This window comes from Microcaecilia unicolor, chromosome 6 (assembly GCF_901765095.1).
Source record: "Microcaecilia unicolor chromosome 6, aMicUni1.1, whole genome shotgun sequence".
In the NCBI taxonomy this organism is placed as follows: Eukaryota; Metazoa; Chordata; class Amphibia; order Gymnophiona; family Siphonopidae; genus Microcaecilia; species Microcaecilia unicolor.
In genome coordinates this window covers 127,023,654-127,050,082 of record NC_044036.1, presented here as the reverse complement: position 1 = coordinate 127,050,082, position 26,429 = coordinate 127,023,654, and positions in this window count along the sequence as shown.

Genomic DNA, 26,429 nt, shown 5'->3' with positions numbered 1-26,429 from the left:
TTATTCAATTAAATTGCATGCACAAATTGAGTACACACCTATATTTGTGTGTACACTTTTGAGTGCCATATATAGAATTAGAGTACATGCATATACTTTTTTTTACTGGGAAACTAGGTGGGAGATTTGGCAAATACCAGTTTACCCATGGAAATTACTTTGAAAATGATCAAGAGTGAATTATTAAGTATGCAGAAAATTATCTAAAAGGATTTTGAAAATCATCAGAGACGTTCTCAAAGAAAAATATACACATATTTTTTTATGTTTGAATGCATTTATAAAATCACCTCCTGGGAAGAGTTACTGCAAGGACACTGCTGGCCAAAGAGGGAGGACTTGTGAGATACTATGAGTGCAGCCTGGACGAGGTCAGGCAGGGACAGACTGGCCATACAGAACATGCCTGCAGAATCAGAAGCACAGCTGCAGGCATGTGTTTGAAGCCTCTCTGGAAATGCCCATTCTTAGCAGTATAGAAACTTCCCAGAACAAAGGGAAGATCCCTAGAGTAACAACAAATCTGGTGACTGGTCTGCTGGATGAACATTTTTTTAACATCCACAGAGTCTGACACAACAGACCTCTTTAGATTCCTCTTTACCATCCAACATTTCTTCATTGATCACAGATTCTCTACCTCTTCTGTATTTGAATTTCTGACTATGGTCTAAGAGGTAGCCTCTCCTATATATGATGTGTCTGCATTGCTATAGTCGCCAAACAAAAATTTTGAAGTTTGCTTCATGTTATCTGGTAAGTGGTCATTTGGAGGAAAAGTAAGCTCAAAACTTTTATGGTATAATTGTGTGATTTTACCAAAGAGTCTTCTGAGGAGTTTGCAGAACTGGATGGTGTGATGGATATATTAACTAAGCAAATGAAGTTGTTGGACTCCCAAGTCTTTCTCATTCAGAATATATTGGTTTCTTTAAAGATAGCTGGAATTGCTTGAAATTTGACTAAGATTTTCCAATTTAAATCATACACATTTATGATCTCCTGAAATATTGTTGCAGAAGTACTTTAAGGAGATCTTGGCTATTCCTGACTCTGATAACTTGTTGCTGTTGTACTTATTTTACGTAACTGGATGTGTGAATGGCAGTTCTACAAATAAGTGGTCCTTTTATCAAGCTGCGGGAAAAAGGGCCCTGCACTTGTGTCAGGGGCCATTTTTCCTACACGACAGAGCCCTTTTTACCGCAGTGGCTAAAAAAGCCCCCAGACACAGGTGGCTATGAGGTAACAGAACTCTTACGATGTGGCAGGAAGCCCTTACCACCACCCATTGAGGTGGTGATAAGGGCTCTTGCACTAACCTGGCAGTAACCAGGCAATGCGTCGATGCCAATTACTGCTGGGTTACCACCTTGCAAAACATTTCTGGGGTTTTCTTTTTCCCCTGGAAATGGTGCACACTCAGAGTGGGACTACTGCCAGCTGGCACGTTGGCCCAGCGGTAATCCCAGAAGAGCGAGCAGTAAGCTCACGTTGGGCTTACCGCCGATCTGTAAAAGGGCCCCTAAGTGCCTATATTTATGCACATTACACAGGTAACTGTATAGAATAATCATACTTACATGCTAGTAAATCTATTCTGCAAAGCTATTGTGCAAATGCCCATGTGACTTATATAGTGCTTATTTATAAAGGGGTGTACACAAAGATGGTACATAGGTGAGACTTTGGTGGGGCTCCCACTTTACCCAAATGGTAAGAGTATAAGAATATAAGCATTGCCATACTTGGACAAACTGAAGATCCATCAAGCCCAGTATCCTGTTTCCATCAGTGGCCAATCCAGGTCACAAATACCCAGCAAGATTCCAGAACAGTGAAACAGACTGTATGCTGTTTATCCTAGAAATAAGCAGTGGATTTTCCCAAGTCCATTTTTATAATGGTTTATGGACTTTTCTTTTAGGAAATTAATCATACCTTTTTTAAACCTTGCTAAGCTAACTGCTTTTACCACATTCTCTGGCAACGAATTCCAGAGTTTAATTACACGTTGAGTGAAGAAAAAGTTTCTCCAATTTGTCTTAAACGTACTACTTACTAGCTTCTTTGTATGTATGCCCCCTAGTCCTAGTATTTTTGGAAAAGGTAAACAAGCGATTCACATCTAGCTGTTCCACTCCACTCAGTATTGTATATACCTCTATCTTATCTCCAATCAGCCATCTCTTCTATAAGCTGAAGAGCCCTAGCCACTTTAGCCTTTCCTCATAGGGAAGTCATCCCATCCCTGTTATCATTTTTGTCACCCTCCTCTGTACCTGGTATGATATGTAAAGTGAAGTTATGTGCAACCCTGCTACATTTATGCATTTATACTCTAGGGCTCATTTAACTGTGGGTTCCTAAATTTTAGGCTAGCAGAAGCTGAAACATAGCCATGTTGGATTTTATATAATGATTTTATGTGTTTTTAGATATTATGGACCCAATATTCAGAAAATTGCTGAGCTCCTAAATTTATGCTCCTATGAAATATGTGCCCTATTTTCAACCAAACTTAGGGTCTTTTTTATCAAGCCACGCTAGTGGCTTCCAGCGCAGTAATGCTGACAAAGCCCATCAGCATTGCCGTGTGGGAACCGCTAGCGAAGCTTGATAGAAGAAGCCCTTAGAAGCATATCTTTTCAGCTGAAAATTCTTCTTAATTTATGAGCTTAAATGTTATGCTCTTAAATTTAGCCCTGTCCTAGTAAAATTTCAAAGATGCCAATTTACGAGCTAAGGGCCCTGTTTACTAAGGTGCATTAGCATTTTTAGCATGTGTGTCTATCGTTAGCATGCAGTAAACGTGTACTAAAAACGCTAGCATGCCTACATCACAGCTTAGTAAACAGGACCCGCAGTCTTAAAGTTAGAATCATAAATTATTTGAATACTGGGCCCTATATTTATTACATTTAATTTTTATTTTAATTGTTCCTAGTTATCATTTTTTTGCATATTATATATTGTTTGTTTTGCTTTTTTATGTAAATGGGTGTTTATGTATGGAAAAAAAATCCTTTGAAAAGCCCCCTACACACACACACATACACACATTCCTTGGTTAAAGGGTTGCATAGAAGGTGGGGTTAACACAGGTCAAGTCAAGAACATAAGGGACTTCATTTTGAAATACTCACAGGCCATATACCCTGATTACTTTGAACCTGCAAAGAGTTTGGAACAAAAGTTCCCCATGATACCAACTGCTGTGGGAGTTTTTGATTAAAAACTGATGTACAGGCCTGCCACTACAAAGTACCTACATACCTTTAAGTACCGCAGGTATCAAGTAAAATTTGCTCAGTCATTTTGATATAATCAATCAGCTAAATAAATACTTTGGTACAAGCTATTATGATTTTTAACTTCCATAATGATGCTTTGTTCTGGCAAAAAGTCGTGATAGAATCTGATTTTGATATATTCCCTCATTTCATTTCAGTTTTCAGTGATACATACTGATTAATGTGACCTCTAATAAATTCCTTAGACTCATGGTCTATAGTAAAACACCATCCAAAAAGTGTTCCTAATAAGAAAGTTATTAACTTTATTGAACATAATGCACTTTTAGGAAGGAGATCTTTTTATTGAAGTTGTCAGTTCTGCTATAAATTTGTTTATCACATAGCTGTTCTGCTCTTAAAGACAGTCTGGATGATTGCTTTTTAGTGGTCAGGCATTACAAAGTTGAAAGACTTTATAAGTATCTTCTAAGTCACTTGAAATGAAGCACTTTAATACGTATAAAAGTTACAGTGGTCCCGATTTTCAGTTCTATTTAACCGACTAGGAACGGCTCCTGGCCAGTTAAATAACACTTAGCCAGATAAAAGTGCTAATATTTAGTGTGAGATAACCGGTTATCAACACTGAATATTAGTGCTTAACGCATAGGACTAGATTCTATATATCACACCTAAAAAATCGTCATTGAAAAGAAATATGCCTAAGTATATTTTATAAAATATGCTTTAAGGTGCCCTTTTACTAACGTGCATAGGCGCCTACACGTGTATAACGCATGTCAAATTATTTATTTGTTGCATTTGTATCCCACATTTTCCTACCTATTTGCAGGCTCAATGTGGCGTACATTGTTCCGTCATGGCGATCGCCATTTCCGGAGTAAGAGATTCAAGTGATATTACATTAGAGATCATGATTGGCATGGTAGATTAAACAGACAAATTAGAACTACCACCTGGCAACCGTGTGCCCCGGGTGGTAATTCTAATTTTTACTCACATCCAGAATGCGCGGAAGAAAATAATTTCTATTTTCTACCATGTTGCGCTATCCAGACGGTAATCGGCAGTGTACATATGCTGACAATTACTGCCCAATTAACACGTGAGACCTTACAGCTAAGTCAATGGGTGGTGGTAAGGTCTCAGGCCCAAAATGGAAGCGCACCAATTTTTACTTTGCTGCACTTCCATTTTCGACACACCAAAAAAGTCCTTTTTGGCATGTGCACTAAAAAATGGATTTGCGTGCATCCAATACATTTGCCTACACCAGTGCACAACTTAGTAAAAGGTCCCCTAATTTAGGTGCCCTTTATAGAATAAGCCTAAATTTCTGTGCAGTTTATAGAATATGCTGAGTTCTCATCTGTGCGACTTAGTTGCAGGCACATATGCCAAGTAAAGCTTGTTGTAAATCCCAATGACTAAATTAGGCATGGACCGGGTGCATTTTATAGCAATGCACATAGATTTGAGAAACACCCACGACCCGCCCATTTCACACCCAGGGCCATGCCACCTTGTCAACTATGCAATTTAGAATTTACTCATAGCACGTTACAGAATGCGCTTAGACTGTTTTGCATGCAAATTTTAATTAATGCCAGTTAGTGTCAATGATTACTTGTTAATTGGCAAATTTTGGCACTGACTGGCTTCTTAACTGTTTTATGTGCAAATACAGAATACGACTGTGTTTGTGCTCACAACTTAAGTCACGCTATATAGAATCCAGGGGACAGTGGCTAACCGGCTATATCATGATATAGCCAGCTATCTGTGAATATTCAAGTGCTGGCTGGCTAAGTTTAACGGGCAATTTGGACCACCTAAATATCAGCTCTATCTTTGCCCACTATTAACTGGCCAGCACTAAATATTCACATAGCCGATTAAGTTTATGCTGGCAAAAAGACTCCAGAAATTCAACGCCAGTCAGGGGAAATGCCCCAGCATTGAAAATCTGGGGTCAGCACTGGCAGTGACAGCTAAACACACTGCCTGTCACTGGCTGAATATCGGGAAGAATATTCTCAAATTAATTTCTAGGGGCTCCTTTTACTAAGCTACAATATAAAATGGATTTAGTACTTCCTAATGCAGGCCTATACTGTTTTAACTTTTGCCAGTCCCATGGTCTATTTTCTATTTGCATGTGGGAGCACTTATCATTTTGTATTTAGAAGAGGCCATTTACACATGTAAGACTAGATTCAATAAATGTCGCTGAAAAAAATGGCACCAAAAAATAGTGCGTAGCGCTATTCTATAAATTGAACTTAAGTTAAGCTTGGTTTATAGAATAGCGCTTAACACTACTACTACTATTACTACTATAAATCATTTCTATAGCGCTGCCAGTCGAACGCAGCACTTCACAAATGAACATGAAGAAAAGACAGTCCCTGCTCAAAAGAGCTTACAATCTAAATCAAGACAGACAGGACCAATAAGGATAAGGGTAAGACAGACAGAAGGACACATAGGGAAAGGGACTATTGAAGAGAGGAGGACAAAATAAAGGTTACGAGTAAGTGACAAGTTAGGAGTCAAAAGCAGCATCAAACAGGTAGGCCTTAAGCCGGGATTTGAAGGCGGCCAGGGATGGAGCTAGTCGTAACGGCTCAGGAAGCTCATTCCAGGCATAAGGTGCGGTGAGACAAAAGGAACGGAGTCTGGAGTTGGCGATGGAGGAGAAGTGTGCAATTAGAGAAGATTTGCCTAGTGAACGGACTTCCTGGGAGGGAGTATAGGGAGAGATGAGGGTGGAGAGGTAGTGAGGGGCTGCAGAGTGAATGCACTTATAAGTCAGTAAGAGGAGAGACTGCATTTAGGTGCAACCATTTCCACCAATGAAAAACTGATGTAAATCCCCATGCATAAATTAGGCATAGATCCCCCCTAATTCTATAACAGGATGCACAAATTGCAGGAACACCCCTGACCCGCCCATGCTCCTCCCATGGCTACGCCCCCTTTTCAGGACCATGCACTAGAATTTACACACATCTATTTATAGAATATGCCTAAAAAGATGCACTTGTAAATTCTAATTATTGCCATTTTAGTGCCAATAATTGCTTATTATTGCCCATTTATCGGCACTGATTGTCTTCTTATTCAGTTAACTCAAAGCACCATATGTAGAATCCGTGGGGGTAGTGACCAATGTTTCCTCTGAGTGGCCTGGTGTGTGCAAATTGTTTTTCATGTGAGCTACAAGTTTTAAAAACCAACAATTTTTGAGCACCATTATTAGCAATGCATTTCTGTATATAACACACACACACACAAAAAAAATTGTAAGTAACCATGTAAAATCTGTGAGTGATGCTCCTAAGCAATCGCTCATGAGCTCTGCTTAGAAGGAACCCTGGTAGTGACTACATTTGTGTAAAAAGAATTTACACAATTACCTTCATAGTGTGTAAATTAGTTAGCCCATGAACACACTGTTACTGTGCTGGCATGACAGTGAGTGATAAATTTGTGTATTAACTGAGATATGGGGTATGGACTGGACAGGTTATGGGTGAAGAATGAGCATAGATTAGAATGCACATTGAGTTAACGTATTGTACTCAACATTGTGCTAATATTTGTGTAGTTAGTGCAGGTGTAATCAAGAGGAGATGGTAAGTGTACTTATGCTAATTGTGAATACACTGTGCAAGGGACATACTGGACACGCCTTAAACAGTTTTTGCACAATATTTGTACTGCATGTTAATTTTTCAGTTTTATACACTTTTATAAACAGGCCCCTAAAATTTTATTCACTTTGCAATACTGTACTTAATGCAAAAAAACCACAACAAAAGAAACAAAAAAAACCCCATTAACATTAAAAAAAGGCCAAAATGCTGATGTGTATGTGCCTTTTCTCATGTGCTGCTCACTGTTATGAAGAGATTTACCAGAACTCTGTTTCACACTTAGGGCCCTGTTTACTATTCCGCACTATAGACGTGCTAGCTTTTTTAGTGCACACTAAAAATTAGTGTGTGCTAACGCTAGAAATATCCATATGAATATATGGGTGCCTCTATCATTAGCATGCATTAAAAACACTAGCGTACCTTAGTAAACAAGGCCCTTTAGTCTACTTCATACAGAAGTGCATTTACGTTCTCCATTGAAGAGATGAAGCCACAGTGGTTGGCCATCCTTTCTCCTTTTTCTTAACAAACTACCCAGTTAACCTATGTCTGTGACCAATCAGTGGCCCACAGAAGCAATTTAATTTAATTTTAGACCTAACTTGTGTAACATATGCATTCAAACCTTCACTTCTTTCACATGATTCATTCCCAACACATATAACAAATAAATAACTTCACAACTTTGAGTAGTGGAAGAAAGTGACTAGTGTGCAGCGCTAATTTTCTAGCAGACTATAGAAATTATTAAACATAATAACAACAATAATAATAATTTGTATATTCTGCATTATTATCACATTCTAAGCAGAAAACAAATCACATACACAATAAAATAAAAACTTACAAAAATAGACAAAATATCATACAAAATCATATCATCAAAATTGACAATAGCAGCATATTTAGAGCTTCATGCAATGAGATAAAGTAATATCTTTGTTCAACTGACAAATATACTTGGTGAAAAAAAAATATTTTCAATTCTTTCTTGAACTATGTTATACTTGTATCACACAAAGCTCAATAGGCAACATATCCAAAGTATAGGGCCCATAATATAAAAATAGAAGCTCTATATTCCTCCTACTGTACCAAATGATTAAGATGGTACATCGAGGAGCAGTTTTTGAGAGGATTTCAAGGAACATGCTGGAAATGATAAAATCTCAGAGTGGAACAAAGAGTGGGAGAAACATAATTGTTAAGGGGTCCTTTTACAAATCTGAGGCAAAGGGGGGGCTGCGCTGGTGTTGGCATATGTTTTTGATGTGCACCAAGGACCCCTTTTACCGCAGCAGGTAAAATACAGGTTTTTCTTTTCTTAAAGTTATCAATAGAAATCAAACAAAATAAAACATGGAAAAGAAAATAAGATGATACCTTTTTTATTGGACATAATACATTTCTTGATTAGCTTTCGAAGGTTACCCTTTTTTCGTCAGATCAGAAATAAGCAAATGTGGTAGCAGATAGTATATATAAGTGAAACATCCAAGCATTACTTTGGCAGTCTGACAGGGTGGGAGGGAAGAAATGGCAATGCGGCAAGTGAAGTACTTGGGTAGAAAATTTTTTTTAGGGGGGGCACTTACTGCCACCCATTGAGGTGACAGTAAGGGCTCCCACACTATCCCAGCAGTAACCGGACAGCTCGTGGTACTGCCCAATTACAACTGGGTTCACACCGGCACTACAAAATTGAAATATTTTTGCAGTGTTGGAAATGGCACGCTCTGGGGAGGGAACTACCATTAAAGGGCTCCTAAGAGCCTTAAAGATGAGCAGTAAGATCTTAAACTTAACACAGTACTCAATAGACTGCCAGTGAAGGATTTTGACAACTTATGATTCACCTGATATAACAATAATGTTTCAGTACAATAATGAATCAATATGTATTGACCGAAAATTGAAAGATTTAGATGTTATGCTTGATGAAGGTTTGAAAATGAAAGTACATATACTTAACATCATTAGAGATGTTTATTTTAAATTGAGATTAATAAGAAGACTGAAGAATCTATTGAAGTAGTAAAATTTTAGAACTGATGCACAGAGTTTAATCACTCCTTGTTTTGATGGTAATCTTATCTTTTTAAATGTTTTAGCATATCCATTGACTTCCCCCATGATGTTACTAAATTCCATTATTCTGTCTTACTGTATTTTCAAATGTAAGCCCCATTGAACCCAACTTTGCTTGGGATAATGTGGGATATAAATGTCAATTTTAAAAGCTCCTTTTTCCTCCACCTTTTAAGGCACTGCCTATCCAACCAGTGGCGTACCAAGGGGGGAGGGGGTGGTTATTTCCTGTTCCGGGGCAGAGGGAGCATGGAACGAGCGAAGCCAACAAGCGTGTGGCACCCCCCAGCAGGTAAAAATGCACCCGGGGGGGGGGTGTCCTTTCACCGGGGGGGGGGGGGGGGGGGGTCGCGAGATGGTAATGGCACAAGGAAAGGAAGTTTGGTTCAGTGAAGACTAACTCAAAATAACTTGCTCCTTAGCTGAGCTCTAGCATTATCATATTGAAAATATAACCATGCCATGCCTTTATGGTTATGTTCCACTAATAAGTTAAATATTAACTTGCTTTCTTGAAAGGATTATATCACCTTTGGATGCACGACTAGTAACAAAAACACACACTTATATATACAATATCACAATTCCTCATTTACAGCCACAAAATAATCTTTAGGGTGGGTAGTGTTCACAATGAGCTCCTGTTCTTATTGACCAGGTAGAAGTGATAAGAGTTTTCAGTTTCAGCACAGTATAAGTCATCACAAGAACAAAATATAAGAAAACCAATAGACTGCATTAGGGGCTTATAGTCCATTGAGTTATTTTCAACAAATGAGAGATCTGCATGAAACCAAATATTTATTTTTATTATTTTGACTTTTAAAACCACTTGTCCCTAAAACATGCTCAAACCAGACTAATTCATTTGTGTATCTAAAATTTAAACTTCTACAAAAGAGATGAGGTGAAGATGTGATTCCATATGTCCAAATGAAATGAGAGTTTAATTTTACTTCCATTCAATTTCAATATATTCTATCTTTTTAACACCAGGCTTCCCAAGGCAGATTGTAATAACAGTTAAGATGAACCCATCAAGAACAGGATATCCTCATTTAAATTTGGCCATGTATTACTGTATTCTATAGAACAGTATAGAAAAAAGAGCACAAAATACAGTTTATTACTCCTGTTCCTACCAGCTACAGTAATTTTTAAGCTGTTTTAGTGATATTCATCTTTATTTCATGATATTTACAAATAAATAAAAAACTACCATATAAAAATAAATACAATCCCTTATCCTTCACTTTTTAAGGCACTGCCTATCCAACTAGAAGAGTTTGAGACTTTTTACAGATGGACCACGCATAGGCAGTCATTTATATTTTAATAAGCTTTTGCTATTGTTTTCAATAGTGTTTGCCACTGTTTTGGGTGAACTAAATCAGTGGCAAGTTCCACCTACTGGTGTCAAGCTCTGCCTTACTGGTTTCAGCCCCCATAAAGTGCTAGATATGCTCATGCCATTTCCTGTTCTCAATCTAACCTCCTTGGTACCCTATTCAATTTTGGCATGTAAGTTATAGAATAGGGTGGACGGCAGATCTGCATATAACTCCTTATTACTGCCAATTAAGTGCAATGTTAATTCCAATAATTGATTGTTAGCACCTAATTGTCTAGTTTTTGTATGGACCTGGGATCCGTGCCTAAATTTGGGTGACCTATACAGAATTCAGGGGTTAGCGTATGACAATGTAGATATGCTCCTTCAAAAAATTTAGAAAAAATTATTTAGTGTGCAGTACTAGCATGCAAATTTCCAAGTTACTGCAGGACACCTGAATTCATCCCACGGTACTCCATTTTTTGCTGCATTAAGTGCATGCCAGCATCTAAAGCAGCTTAGTAAAGGGCCCCATGAAAAGGTCCAAACTAGATGGTGCCATCCTATAATTCATTTTATAGTTAGCTTACAGAATCAAAATCTCAATGAGCTACATAGTAGTTTCATCCATGCTTGTCTTCATACCCCCAATAAATATATGATAAAAATTGTGGAATATTCAAAAATCTTTCAAATAACCACCTAAGTTTCAACATTACCTATCCCCACCCAACAAAATTAGAAATAAATGTTAATTCATTAAACCACCAGGATGGGTGGGCAAAATTCAATTTAAGCTATTCCATCCTTTCTGACCCCAACTTCCAGCATCACAAAATCAAACTTCCTTAGGCTTCCCCCCCTCCCCAACATAGTAAACACACCAACCCTTCCCTCTTCCTAAACATCAGCATTATTGCACAGAGGGATGTCAGCTAAGGGCTCAGCAATGTTATTACCTCCTTTGCCTATCCAAAGCAATAAGGCTTTTACCTATGGATTTTTTTGTGGTTGTGGTTTCCTGAGAAACTACTAAAGGAGAACATGTGGGGCAGGGTACTTGCCCACAGGCAAGCAGATACCCAGTTGACAGGCATATAATTATTTGCAGCAGGAGCATCACAAGCAACAAATATACACCCTGAGCAACATTAACCCAAGAGTTTCTGTTGCACTCCTGTCCCATCCACTTTCATGACATCATCAAAGGAAGCCAATTAATGAGGCACAATTTTGATGCTCTGGCTTCCCTTGCACCCTGAATAGTTGTACTGGATACACATAGCTAGCTAGGAATGTGATTTATGGGCACTGCTGTTTGGGTGGCCATGATTTTGGGTGCCACTGTTTGAGCACCAGACCTTTTGACATTCAAATGGCTGTATCTAAAAGTCCATTCCCTCCTTTTTTTTCCCTGCCCTGCACTGATCTGCAAAGTCCAGCAAATAGCAGGGTCGTACCTGTCAGCTACTGTAGGGTACTCAACGCAGAAAGGAGAGCTGTCCCAGGTGGTGCCTGTCAAGGAGGACAGCTGCAAGGTCCTTGATGCAGAAAGGAGAGCTGCCCCAAGCAGTACTTATCAAGGAGGATGGCTGTGGGGTCTTCATTGCAGATGGGAAAGCTGCACCAAGTGGTGCCTGTCAAGGAGGATGGTCGAAGGCTCTGGTTCATCCAAGGATGATTAATAAGACATGAGATGGTATAAGCCTTTCTGGCTCATTATGTGGGCAGAAGCTTGCCGTTATATTGAGTGACTCAAAGCATTTGCAGATAATATTGAAAATAAAATAATAGCAAACTTGTGAGGTTTATATTGTTTTATTATGGTTTGCATTATTTATGTTAGGAGGGGAGTAGGGGGGTTGGGGAGTTTTTGAGGGATTTGTTTTGGGTAAGCCAATATAGCAGCTGCTGGGAGAACCAGCTTCAAATGTTTGATACCATACCATTTACTATCTTATTAAACCTCCTTGGGTTCATCAGTCATCCTCCTTGACAGGCACTGCCTGAGACAGCTCTCCTTTCTGCACTGAGGACCCAACAGAAGCTAGCAGGCAAGGATCATGCTCTCCCCCAAACTTTACATGTCAGTACAGGGAGGAAAGAAGTAGGGAAAGGAATTTTAAACACCAGCGTTTGGGTGCCCAAAAGTTTAGCGCCAATATGCATTGGTGCCCAAATGGCTGGGATCTAATGACAGTGCACAAATGACAGTGCCCAAAAGTCCTGCTTTGTAGCTAGCTAGCTACAGCCCTGATCTACAGAGAAGCATATGTGCAGCTGCAGGTAAGACCTATACAGTATTGGACAGGAGTCTCAAAGTAAATAGAGCTCTAACCCTAAATAAAGTTTAGCAGTAACACTAAGGGCCCTGTTTACTAAGCCATGCTGTAGGCACGCAAACATTTTAGCATGTGTTAAAAATGAGCACACACTAACGCTGAGACACCTATAGGAATATAATGGGTGTCTTTATTGTTAGCACATGCTAATTTTTAGAGCTCGCTAAAAAGTTAGCACGCCTACAACGTGGCTTAGTAAACAGGGCACTAAGGCATTACCTGGTATTCAGCCACTAGTAAAGAATTTTATTTGACTTATTTGGAAATGGATGACCAAAGAGCACATCTGGTGGTTTTTAGGACCACTAAGAATTGTCCTATTATATCAGAACTTAGTAATTATTTGAAAGAAAAAAGACTTAAAAAACACACAATTTTGACAGTTACTTATGATGTCTATGCATCCATTAAAGAAGTCATTTACAGAGCAGTACTTTCAACAATTTTATAGCAAATTACATAGATGCAGGAATTACTAAAGAATGCCCCCCCCCCCCCTCTTATGATCCATTATGCATAGGCATTTGAAGTAATGGATCATAAGTGGTTACCTGAGAAGTTCTTATTCATCTATCACTTTGTTTCTGGTTTAAGCATTAGAATAAAAACACCATTATGATTCAGTAGCCTGAAAACCTTTAGACACTTGCTTGCTTCATTTGTGACCTAGAGGTTCAGCATCTCTCTGGGGATAATATCTTCAAATGAATTAGCTTTGTATGTACTGTACTATGACAGCAATTAACCTTATACCTAAGTCAGGGTATGTAAAGTATGATCTCAGGCTCTCAAATGTACTGCTAATGCTCATCATAGTACATGCATCATGTCAAAGAGAGCTTCCTTCTAGAGTTAATATGTCACATTTATAGGCAGCCTATCCCAGTATGCTTAGAAATTCTTTTTAATCAAACCTGTGGCACCCAGAATGATGGAAAATATTTCTGTATATTTCTGCTACATGTGATTGCTGGCCTGATTGTTGTGATTGTATGTTTCATATTATGAAACTTCCTGAAGAACAGTTTTAGAACTTTAGAGATACATTAGAGTAATATTAAGAGGGATCTAGTTGTCTAGGTAAGATCATATGTAGAAGGCAAGATCAAAGCTTTCAAAATGTAGGAATATAGGATGGGCATTTTATAAAGGATGCCCAACTCAGAATGTGAATATCCCAGTCAGTACATCACAAATAGATGTCTATCTCATATAGATTTTAGAACAGGATACAGCTGCAATATTAAGCCTACTGTGACTTCCTTTATCTCCATCCACTGGAGAAATGCTCAAACAGAACACATTTCTGTAACCTGGATGTGTCAAGTACAAGGTCTAAATACAGACATCCATCTTTTGACCCTAACTTAGTCCCACGCAAAATATAACCAGACCAGACCAGACATCCTTATTTTGGCTTTATAAAATCAGTATTTGGACATCCATGTGATATGGATGTCTAAATTCTGGTTTTCAGACGTTCAAAGCACAAATAGAGTTTCTAAAATAAGCACCATAGCCAGAGGCACACTGACCAAGGTTCACTGAATACAGCATCCTGGCTATAGTAATGGCCAGTCCAGGTTACAAATGTCTAATAGATCCTAAAAAGCTGATCTGTTTCTCATAACTATTTTCCAAAGATCAGCAGTAGCTCTCCCAAGTCTGCCTGGCTAATAATTTATTATGGACTTTTCATCCAGGAACCTGTCCATACCTCTTTTGAACCCTGTTAGGCTAGATGTCATGACTACATCCTCTGGCAAAAGATTCCACAGTTTGATTTGTGGGCTGCATTAAAAAAATGTTCTATTACTTGTTTTCAATCTTTTGATAATTAACTTCATGAAGCATCCTCTTATTTTTGTTTTGTTTGAAAAGTTAAAGAGCTGCTTTCTATTTAATTGCTCAGTTCCACTCATCATTTGCTAAATTTCTCTTATTCCCTCTCATTAGTGGCTATAGTTAGGCGGTCAAATTCTGCACTGGTCAGTGATGGTGGTGGTGGTCAGGATGGAGGGTAGAGAGACAGATAAGGGGAAGAAAGCTAGGTGTCTTGGTATTAGCTGACCATTTAGGTGCTGCAATATTAAGCTTAAATTTGTTCAACTAGGTTCTCCTATCCTTCTCCTTCCCACCTCAAAGAAAAAATTGACAGTGGGGATGGCTGACTGCTCCTCCATTCTCTTCTGCATGCCAAGAAAAATTATGTGAGGGGCTGCCAGTTCCCCCTGAATCCTCCCTCCCTCTCACTACAAAGAAAATGTTATGCAGGGAAAGGTATGACAGATAGTTGTTGAAACCAAGCTGGGAGCAAGTAAAGTATATCCTCCTTCTGCTTCAGCTTGGGGAAGGGTTTGGAACACGGATGTAAACTATAATTATAGAAGACCACAAACCAGTTTGGTTTTCAGGATATCCTTCATACAAGGAATATCTGGATACAATGGAAGCAATGTATGAAAGTCTCTCTTCCCTGAGAAGTGCCATGAATGAATTATAAAGTATGTCTTTTCATTAAGGTGAATATATGTATTTGAAATTGTTTTGGCTGAAATATTGTGAGTAGTAGTTTTAGTATGTTTTATTCTATTCTAGACTCCTGAGGACAGCATAGTAGGTGAAACATGAACCTATTTAGAGTCGAGTATGGGGAGTTGTTGATTCAGCACGGTCCCTTAACAGCTGATTCCCTGACAAGCATTTCGAGTAGAGTATAACATCATATTTACTATAGTGATTGTGAATATTTTTTCAAGATCCTGTCAAAGAATGCTGATTGGGAACAACTTTCTGTGAAGAATTTCACCCGGTAACAGAATTCAAGTTTTGGCATATTTGATGATGTGGTGTGCCTTTGCTAAAACTTGAGAACTGACGCTCCTTGTGGAACTTTTTTGAAATGTGGAGCCATTTTGCAGCATGGAAAGTTTGAAAAGCTTGAAGACTGAAATTTAAATTGTGAAGAACTTTATCAACTTTAAAATAAGTACTATATTTAAAACCTTTCGGGTCTGCGCAAGTAAGGCTTATGTTGATATAAACTAGTATGTTTTCCTGCTTATTTTCAAAAGGAGAAAAGCGCCCATGTTCAGGAGATGGGTGTCCGTTTCCCGTGGGCGGCCAAATTGGTATAATCGAAAGCCGATTTTGGTTGTCTTCAACTGCACTCCGTCGCGGGAACAAATAAAGTTGATGGGGGCATGTCAGAGGCGTGGTGAAGGCGGGACTGGGGCATGATTATTGGCCGAGCAGAGATGGGCGCGCTCGGCCGATAATGGAAAAAAGAAAGGCGTTTTTAGCAAGAATTTAGGACACTTTTTTGGAACCTTTTTTCTCACAATCAGGTCCCAAAAAAGTGCCCTAAATGACCAGATGACCACAGGAGGGAATCGGGAATCACCTCCCCTGACTCCCCCAGTGGTCACTAACCCCCTCCTACCAAAGAAAATCCACTTGCAAAAACCTTATTTCCCAGCCTCTATGCCACCCTCAAATTCCATACCCACCTCCATGACAGCAGAATGTGTTCGATCCTCTCACAGCCTTTCCCTGGGTCAGATGTGGCTCTCGGCTGCAGTGCAGGGTCACATCAGCATTGCATTGTGGTGGGTGTAGGGTGTTGGGCTCCGTGATTTCACTAGCTTGTGTTACAGTCTCACGATGTTGGTAGTTGGTAGGCTCTTCTCCCATGCTGACTTTCCCTCTGCTTACTGGGTCAGAGTGTGCCCTGTTTTGTTTCCGGTAGTCCACGAGGTAGTGGCCATTTTTGTAAGTCCGTTTTAGATCCCTTTCGTGTGTTCTTACCTTGAATGTTGCTGAAAGAGGGCATTGTACACCATTCTGCCAGCTATGACCTACTGCTAATCTTAGTACCATGGAGACTCGTTGCCAGTGGGGCACAACCTCTGATCTGCAGTTAACTGTGAGTAAATGCGGTTATTGAAATAAAGGATGTTTTCAGCAAGATTAGTCTTCAGGTGTGAACTGCTGTGCCAAGGTTATACAGCAGCAACAAGTCCTGTCCCTGGAGCAGTTTTAGTGGGTAATGCAGTGCACTTCAGGCAGGCGGACCCAGGCCCATCCCCTCCTACCTGTACCACTTGTGGTGGTAAATGGGAGCCCTCTAATCCCCCCCCCAAACCTACTGTACCCACATGTAGGTGCCCCCCTTCACCATTAAGTGCTATGGTAATGGTGTTGAGTTGTGGGGAGTGGGTTTTGGGGGGGATTTGGGGGTCTCAGCACCCAAGGTAAAGGAGCTATGCACCTGGGAGGTAATTTAATGTTTTTTTCCTATTTTTTAAAAGTTCCCCCTAGGGTGCCCGGTTGGTGTCCTGGCATGTGAGGGGGACCAGTGCACTATGAATCCTGGCCCCTCCCATGACCCAAAGCCTTGGATTTGGTCATTTTTGAGCTGGGACGCTTCGGTTTCGATTATCGCTGAAAAATGAAAACGTCCAGCTCAAACAAACGCCCACATCTCAAAAACGCCCACATCCAATGCATTTGCCTGGCACAAACCGTATTTTCAAGACTAAAGATAAACGTCCATCTTTTTTGAAAATACGATTCGCCCCACCCTTTCACGACCCGTTCTCGGAGATGGACGTTCTTACACATGGGCGTTTGCGTTCGATTATGCCCCTCTTTATGTTTTAAAATTAAGAATTTGAATAAAAATTAATGTTGAATATAGATTCTAGGTTTTATTAGTAAGTAGATATATTTTCATTAAGAATATCCTGAAATTTGACTCGCTTATAGTTCTCTATGACTGCAGTTTAACCCCTCTGGTTTGGAAAATGCAGAGGATCAAAGGTAAGGGACAACTATTGGCTCCTCCACTGTAGAACTTTTTTTTTATTTTGAACGTGTAGGAGAAGGGATCCCTTAGGTGACACAGAGGGGCATAATCAAAAGGGCTCCCAAGTTTTCCTGAGGACGTCCTCACAGGACGTCCCGGCGAAGGGGTGGGGAAACCCGTATTATCGAAACAAGATGGGCGTTCATCTTTCGTTTCGATAATACGGTTGGGGACACCCAAATCTTGACATTTAGGTCATCCCTAGAGATGGTAGTCATTAGACTTGGTCGTTTCTGATTTTCAACGATAGTGGAAACTAAGGACATCCTTCTCAGAAATGATCAAATGCAAGCCCTTTGGTCATGGGAGGAGCCAGCATTCGTAATGCCCTGGTCCCCCTGACATGCCAGGACCCTAGGGGGCACTGCAGTGGACTTCAGAAAAAGCTCCCAGGTACATAGCTCCCTTACCTTGTGTGCTGAGCCCCCCAAAACTACTCCCCATAACTGTACACCACTACCATAGCCCTTATGGGTGAAGGGGGGAAACCTAGATGTGGGTACAGTGGGTTTCTAGTGGGGTTTGAAGGGCTCACATTTACCACCACAAGTGTATCAGGTGGGGGGGATGGGCCTGGGTCCGCCTGCCTGAAGTGTACTGTACCCACTAAAACTGCTCCAGGGACCTGCATACTGCTGTCATGGAGCTGGATATGATATTTGAGGCTGGCATAGAGGCTGGTAAAAAATATTTAAAACATTTTTTTAGAATGGGAGAGGGGTAAGTGACCACTGGGGGAGTAAGGGGAGGTCATCCCCCGATTCCCTCCGGTGGTCATCTGGTCAGTTCGGGCACCTTTTTATGGCTTGGTTGTAAGAAAAAAAGGACCAGGTAAAGTCGTCCAAGTGTTTATCAGGGACGCCCTTTTTTTTCCATTATGGGTCGAGGACACCCATGTGTTAGGCACACCCAAGTCCCGCCTTCACTATGCTTCCGACACGCCCCCAGGGACTTTGGTCATCCCCGTGACGGAAAGCAGTTGGGGATGCCCAAAATCGGCTTTGCATCATGCTGATTTGGGTGACTCTGTGAGAAGGACGTCCATCTTGCGATTTGTGGCAAAAGATGGGTGTCCTTCTCTTTCGAAAATAAGCCTGACAATCACTTTATGCAACATTTTGTTTGAGGCATAATTGTTATCCTCTAGGGGCTGTCATCACCTTGAACATCTTTTTTTTTTTTTTTTAGGTTGAGAGAGGGCAAATTCTGCAGTATCCTGGTATCCCCTTACATTCCATGTACTTGAATCTGGAGGAAAGGATAATTCCATAGAAGGATGGCACCCCTTTCCTGTGCTTGAATTATGAGAATAGGTGAATGACAACTTCTCTTACTATTGTTGATTTTCAGTGATAGTTCACTAAGTTTTAGAAGTTTTTATCAATATAACTTAGTAAAGTTAGCAGGATATCCCCCTTTTTTTTTTACTTAGTGAATCTTTGAAAAGTGATCTCACAGTGTGTGAGTTGATTCAATGAACATGGCTATACAATAGGTGATTCCAAAGGGCTGATGGTCAGTTTTGATTAGCAGACCTCCTAAAATAAATAATGAGTTTGGTTAGATAAGGCAGTTTATTTCTGAAAGAATTTTTCTTGTTTTCCTCCTTATTTCTTACCATCCATAGAGAACACTCATCCTAACATCACCTTCTGGTTATATCTTCCTAAGGTGTCCTTTTACTAAGGCATGCTAGCATTTTTAGCACAAGCTAAACATTAGAGACACTCATAGGAATACAGTATATGTGCAACTCAAGCACTTAGTGCACATAAAAACACTAGCACACCTTTGTAAAAAGACCCTAAGCCAGGTCCACATTGTTGTTGTCAGGCACACTTCTTTGGGAGTTGTAGCACCAACTTTGTGGAAAAATATTCCCCTCTATCTTACTGCTAAAGCTTCCTTTAGGGGCCCTTTTAAAATGATGTGTAGGCTCCTATGTGTATACAACATGTGCCAAATTAGAACTACTGCCCGGCTACCGCATGCCCTATATGGTAATTCTAATTTTGACATGCGTCCAAAACACGTGTCAGAAAATAATTTCTGTTTTCTGCCGTGTGGCGCTAACTGGGTGGTAATCGGCACTGTATGTGCGCTGGCGATTGCTGCCTGGTTAACGCGTGAGACCTTACCACTATGTCAATGGGTGGTGGTAAGGTCTCAAGCCAAAAATGGACACATGCTGATTTTTATTTTGGCGCACGTCCAACGCAAGCCGTTTTTTGGCACACCTTAAAAAAAGGGCCCCTTAAATCCCTAATAAAAGTTTATTTCTCCTCTCAAGCATTTTGTCAAGAATAGCCTGTTCTCTCTTTTTCTGCCAGTTCCACTGTTACCTGGGCATTAGTAACTGATCCATGTTCCCTCAACCCTACTCACTATTTCCCCTCATTTTCCCTTACAGCCTTACTGTAACCTTTCCCGTTGTCTCCCCCTTCTATGTTAATCCCTGTCTGTAGCTCGTGGTTTCCCTATTTTAGTTTTGTATTTTATTTGCAATTTTGTACATTGCTAAGACGGTATTTTTTATTTGCTGTATATAAAATAAATTGAACATTGCCCATTTCTTGTTGGTGAACATAAGAACTGCCATACTAGGTCACATCAAGTGTTCATGGGACTCAGGATTCTGTTTATGTCAGTGGTCAATTGAATTCAAAAGTACTTGACAGGATCCCAAAAAGTAGATAGATGTCATGCTGCTTATACCCTTGGAAAAGCAGTGGCATTCCCCAAGTCTACTTTCCTAGTCTAATGCTAGACTTAGTTATGTAACTTCTGGCATCAAGGTCTCTCCTAATGGTCATAAAGTTAGCGATTGCCTTTGTCCTTAGGGAGCTGCAATTGTTATTCTGTTAAGATAAATCAAACTATACTACTACTACTACTACTACTACTACTACTACTACTACATAGATTTATGGCAACAGTTAAAGTAATGCAAGTTGCTCTTGCTTCTTTGCATCATAATGATGACTAGATTTAGCATGTAGAAAATATAGATTGCTATACATGGTATTTTCCCTTTCTTATTCTAGGTTCAGGTGATCAAATTTAAATGGAAATGATCTAAATGGTGATCAAGTCTTAGCTTGGAGTTTTGATTCTGATTTTGCCTAAAATCTACTTGGCACGGTGTTTTTGGTGTTTAAGCACCATCATCAACTTAATATGGGTTAAGAAAGGAGGATGCAGGTTATCTCCTTACTATTTTGTCACTTTAGAAACCAAAATCCCAATGATTGCATATGACCTATTGTCCATTGATTTTAGTTGATGAAATTATACAGGCAGACCTTCATCTCCCACAGTTGGCATTCTTTTTAACACACCAAGCACAACAGTTATAAAAGTTCTGGATATTCAGTACAAGTATCTCAATTGCAGTCAGGACTGAATATCCGTACAGAGTGGCAAATGGTCAAGCTATCCAATAATGGTGATATTCAGATCATTATCCAGATAGCTAACCAGATGAAGCTGAGACAATTCTTCTTTTTTAACTTTGTTTGGATAGTTATCTGGTTAGTAGTCTGAATATTACTGCTAACCAAGGGGCCCTTTTACTAAGGCACGCCGAAAAGTGGCCTGTGCTGGTGTAGGCACGTGTGTTGTACCTACGCAAGTCATTTTTTTTAGCGTGCCTGAAAAAAAGGCATATTCTGTGGCCAAAAATGGACATGCGGCAAAATTAAAACTAAAACAGCAAAAGTAGATGCTGACAAATGCGCAAACCAATAGAAAGATAATATCAAAAAAACAGTTTATTCAGAATATTAATATCAAGGACCTGACACGGTCCGTGTTTCGGCTCCAAAGCGCCTGCCTCAGGGGTCACAAACAACTTTCTCTGAGAAGAAACTGATTGGCTTGAATAATTCATTTCTGTATGCACATGGTTATAAAAACAAGTTAATCCACAGAGAGAACAAAAGACCAGCCAACAAATCAGCAAACACCATGTGACTTTACCATCACCCACTGACTTAGCGGTAAGGTCTCATGCGCTAACCAGGCTGTAAGCAGCCAGCATGCATAAACTGCCAATTACCGATGGGTAAGCACCACGAAAATAAAAAATATTTTTCTACCATGTCTTTTGGATGCACATACAAAATGGAATCACTGCCCGGGGCACGTGGTAGCTGGGCAGTAGTTCCAATTTGGCATGCGTTGGATGTGCATAGTTGCCTACGCACCTTAGTGAAAGGGCCCCTAGATAACTGTCATCTCTGCCCTGCTCCACTCATGTGCCGACCTGGCACAATTTGTATTAGCGCTAGGGTGATCAATATCATTGTCTGATTCTATCCATATAGTGCCACTGAAAATTCCTGGATCGCCTTAGCCAATAGCAATTTTATGGGTATCAGATGCTGCCATTTGGATAAGTGCTTCTGTCTATTGTCCCTATAGATTATAATCTATACAGGATTTTGTTGGAATTGCTGTGTATTTGCTAAAGTGAGAAAAATTAAAACTTAGTTTCTGCCTGACAAGTTTCTATATTATTTATTATCAAGTTTATCTTAATTTCTGAAGAGTTTTACTTAACAGAGATCCGGCATAAAGACCAACAAGCTCGACTGGTTAATCACCTCACCAGTTATTTATTTATATTATATATATATATATATATATATATATATATATATATATATATATATATATATATATACACACAACCAACAGCAAAGATACACCAGGAGCAGACAATCTCGCAAGATACTTCAATGATAAAATCGTACAACTGTGACTTAAAATCCCTACCAGTACCACCGATTACGCCATACTCCTTGATTGTCTAGACCCAGACCCTGGTGTATACCCAGCAGACAGAACCTGGACCAACTTCGAGATATTATCGGAGGATCTCATCTCCCAAACACTCAAAAGATTCACCAAATCTCATTGCAAACTAGATATATGCCCAAACAACCTTATGACATTTGCCCCTCAACAATTTATAACAGACCTAACGAATCACGTGAACTATATGTTACAAAATGGACTTTTTCCGAAGGAGAAAGGAAACATCCTACTCACCCACATACCCAAAGACATAAAGAAAAGTGCTAGCGAACTATCCAACTACAGGCCAGTAGCATCCACAACTCGTGCACTCGGCACTTGCTCCGCCTCACTCGCAAACACTACACCAAAACGCATCTTAAAGAATGTTGGATTTATTTTTGGCCGCAGCCAGGAACGTTTTACATTACAATTCAAAAACAACATTATAACATATTATAACATAATTATTGTCATAACCACATAACTAACATTTATCATCAATTAATAACTTGGGGGTACACAGCTTCGGGTCTCGCAAATGCTTAGTATGCCCCACAGGTTGCCGCCCAAGCAGCCTGTGGGTTCCCTGTGCCAATTACCAGCACCCGTAGACTCCTGGCGCATCCCGCTTAAGGATGCCCAGCCATAATATCCAAAACAGCGTTCTGGCCCCCCGGCCGCCTAAGCCAGGAGACACGCTGTCCAGATTTTCCTGCTGCCACTATGCAGCCGTACTGTTGCTTATGCTTATCACTTTGCAAGAGGTCTTTCTGCCCCTGTAATCAGCATCTCAGTTAGTAGTGTTACTGGTATGTTGCTGTGTACCCCCTGGTGTCATTGCGTCAACCTCTCCTCTTACCGCCTGCTGCGACAATTAGTGCCTTCTGACTGGGCGGGTGGGTGGGAGAACGCTGCTCTCTCCTTGCTGTCCCGAATGGAAAGGAAATTCCCCTTTCCTTCCCTTCCTTTAATTTTCTTTTCTCTCCGCCCCTCCCCTCCCCTTCCCTGCTTTAACCCTTTGCCTGCCTATCTCTACCTTTCTATTCTCCCTGCACCCTCCTCCCGCCTCCCCCCTCCCTCCCCCCCGTCGCAGGCCATCGGCCCGGTTGTGCCCAGCCTCCCTTTAGGAGGTGTGGCTGGGTTCTTTCCCTTAATAACCAAAATAACGGAAGGGATGGTGACCAAACAACTCACAAACTACTTAAACAAATTCTCAATACTACACGACTCCCAGTCAGGATTTCGGTCTAACCACAGTACCGAAACAGTACTAGTTACCCTCATGAATAAGTTCAAACAAACGATTGCAACTGGCAAGAATATACTACTTCTACAATTTGACATGTCTAGCGCCTTCGACATGGTTGATCATGGAATACTACTACATATCCTCGAATACTTTGGAATCGGAGGCAACGTTCTCAATTGGTTCAAGGGGTTCCTAACCACACAATCATACCAAGTGACATCTAATTCGACTACATCAGCCACATAGATACCTGAATGCGGAGTTCATCAGGGATCCCCCCTCTCACCGACCTTATTCAACTTAATGATGATGATACCCTTGGCCAAACTACTATCAAACCAAAACCTCAACCCATACATTTATGCAGACGACGTAATGATCTACATCCCATTTAAACAAGATTTAAAGGAAATTTCCAGTGATATCAACCAAAGCCTACACATCATGCATTCATGGGCGGATGCATTTCAACTGAAACTCAATGCAGAAAAAACCCAATGCCTAATTCTCACCTCTCAACATAACATGAACAAATTCAACACCATTAACACACCAACAGTAAATCTTCCAGTTTTGGATACACTAAAAATTCTTGGAGTTACCATTGATCGACACCTAACTCTGGAAAGTCACGTGAAAAACACAACCAAGAAGATGTTACAATCAATGTGGAAAGACCTTTCTTCCCATGGACCGTCTTCCGCAACCTGGTACAATCAATGGTACTCAGTCATCTAGACTACTGCAATGCAGTCTACGCAAAGAGCAAATAATCAAGAAAACTTCAGACAGCTCAGATCACAGCAGCTAGACTCATATTTGGTAAAACAAAATATGAAAGTGTGAAACCCCTACGAAAAAAGCTACACTGGCTCCCACTCAAAGAACGCATCACGTTCAAAATATGTACCCTAGTTCACAAAATCATTCACAGAGATGCCCCAGCCTATATGTCAGACCTGATAGACTTACCACCCAGGAATGCTAAAAAATCATCCCGCACATTCCTCAATCTTCATTTCCCCAACTGTAAAGGTCTAAAATACAAACTAACGCATGCGTCAACCTTTTCCTATTTGAGCACACAATTCTGGAATGAGCTGCCATGCAGCTTGAAAACGATCTATGAATTAACTAACTTCCGCAAACTACTGAAGACTCATCTCTTTAACAAGGCATACCACAAAGATCAACAAATGTGAATCCCTACACATATATCCAGAATTGTCTTACAACATTTGCTTGTTACTCTACTATCATGTTTCATCACTATCATAGTACCCAAGATCCTTATGTTATACTAAATGTATATTCTCCTATACATTTCCATCATTCATGACGTATTGTAAGCCACATTGAGCCTGCAAAGAGGTGGGAAAATGTGGGATACAAATGCAATATGCAATATATATATATACCAGCCAAAATGAAGCTCTACTGATACCATTTGGGTGTCTGTTACTCGATCCCCACCGATGGGAGATGCAGTTCAGTCAATGATTAAGAAGAAGAAACATATATATATATATATATATATATATATATATATATATATATGTTTCTTCTTCTTAATCATTGACTGAACTGCATCTCCCATCGGTGGGGATCGAGTAACAGACACCCACATGGTATCAGTAGAGCTTCATTTTGGCTGGTAGCAGCAAGTTCATTAATCCTCCTGTATCAACTGGACTTTCAACAAAGGTAATCCAGCAGGAGCTGACAGTACACCTTAACAAACCATGACAAAAAGAACATTGTCATTAATTTTGCTGTGTAACAGTCTTGTAATGCATTGCCTCAGATGGGTACAATAACAGTCTGTGAAAACATGAAGTAGTCACTGGAAAGAAAAAAGGAGTATGTTTCCACTTGACAAAATAACCTTGGGATGCAAAGAGAACAAAAGAGCATGCCATGTCCTAGTATAAAATAAAATTAGTGTCCATCAACATGCCAGCAGCAGCCAGCATTCAGTTGCATTAAGAAATCTAAAACAACCCCTTGCATTGTTCAGCATAATACTTTTCTGCCTCATGTGAACCAATTTTGCTTCCTGGAACTTTGTGGCTATTTGTCAATGAAATAAGAAGCAATGCTCTGCAGGATGTGACTTGCTAGTCCTGGCTGTACTGGTACACATTCATCCAAATATTCAGAAACATGTTTTTGTTTAGATTTGTTTCATATGAATAAAATAAAAAATAAAATACTTTTGAGCCAATAGCTTTTTTTCTTTTCATAACCATATTTATGTTTGTTTGTTTATTTATTTGCAATGGGCAGGATAAATTTTCAACCAGTGGCATGACTGTACTAATCTAAGTGCATGCACCAGTGTGTAATATATATCTGCCATTATCACCTGATAATGTTTTATATCCTCTTGCTTCAGTGTATGCTTATATTTTCTAAATGATACTTTTCGGGGGGGGGGGGGGGTTACTACTTGGTAAGAGTAGAAAGTGCTCATTTTCTTTTGTTTTAGGAATACACATTTGGTTTAGTGGCTTACTTTAGAAAATGTATGCACCACGTGGGCCTTTTACAAAGCCGCACTAATGTTTTAAGCTTGCGCTAAATAATTAGACGCCCATAATCTTGGCACTCACACAGCAACTATTCACACTCCCCTAATACCAAAACCTATCATCAAATAAATCATTCAACAAGATAAATAAGGAATAACTTGGCCACAGCTTTATTAACTTCATCATATCACAAAAACAATATTAAACATCAGTTTATATTTTATTTTCCACCACAGCAACCATAACATCCCATCCCAAAATCTTAAGGCTAGTCGGTATCGACCTAGCCTCATCCCCATT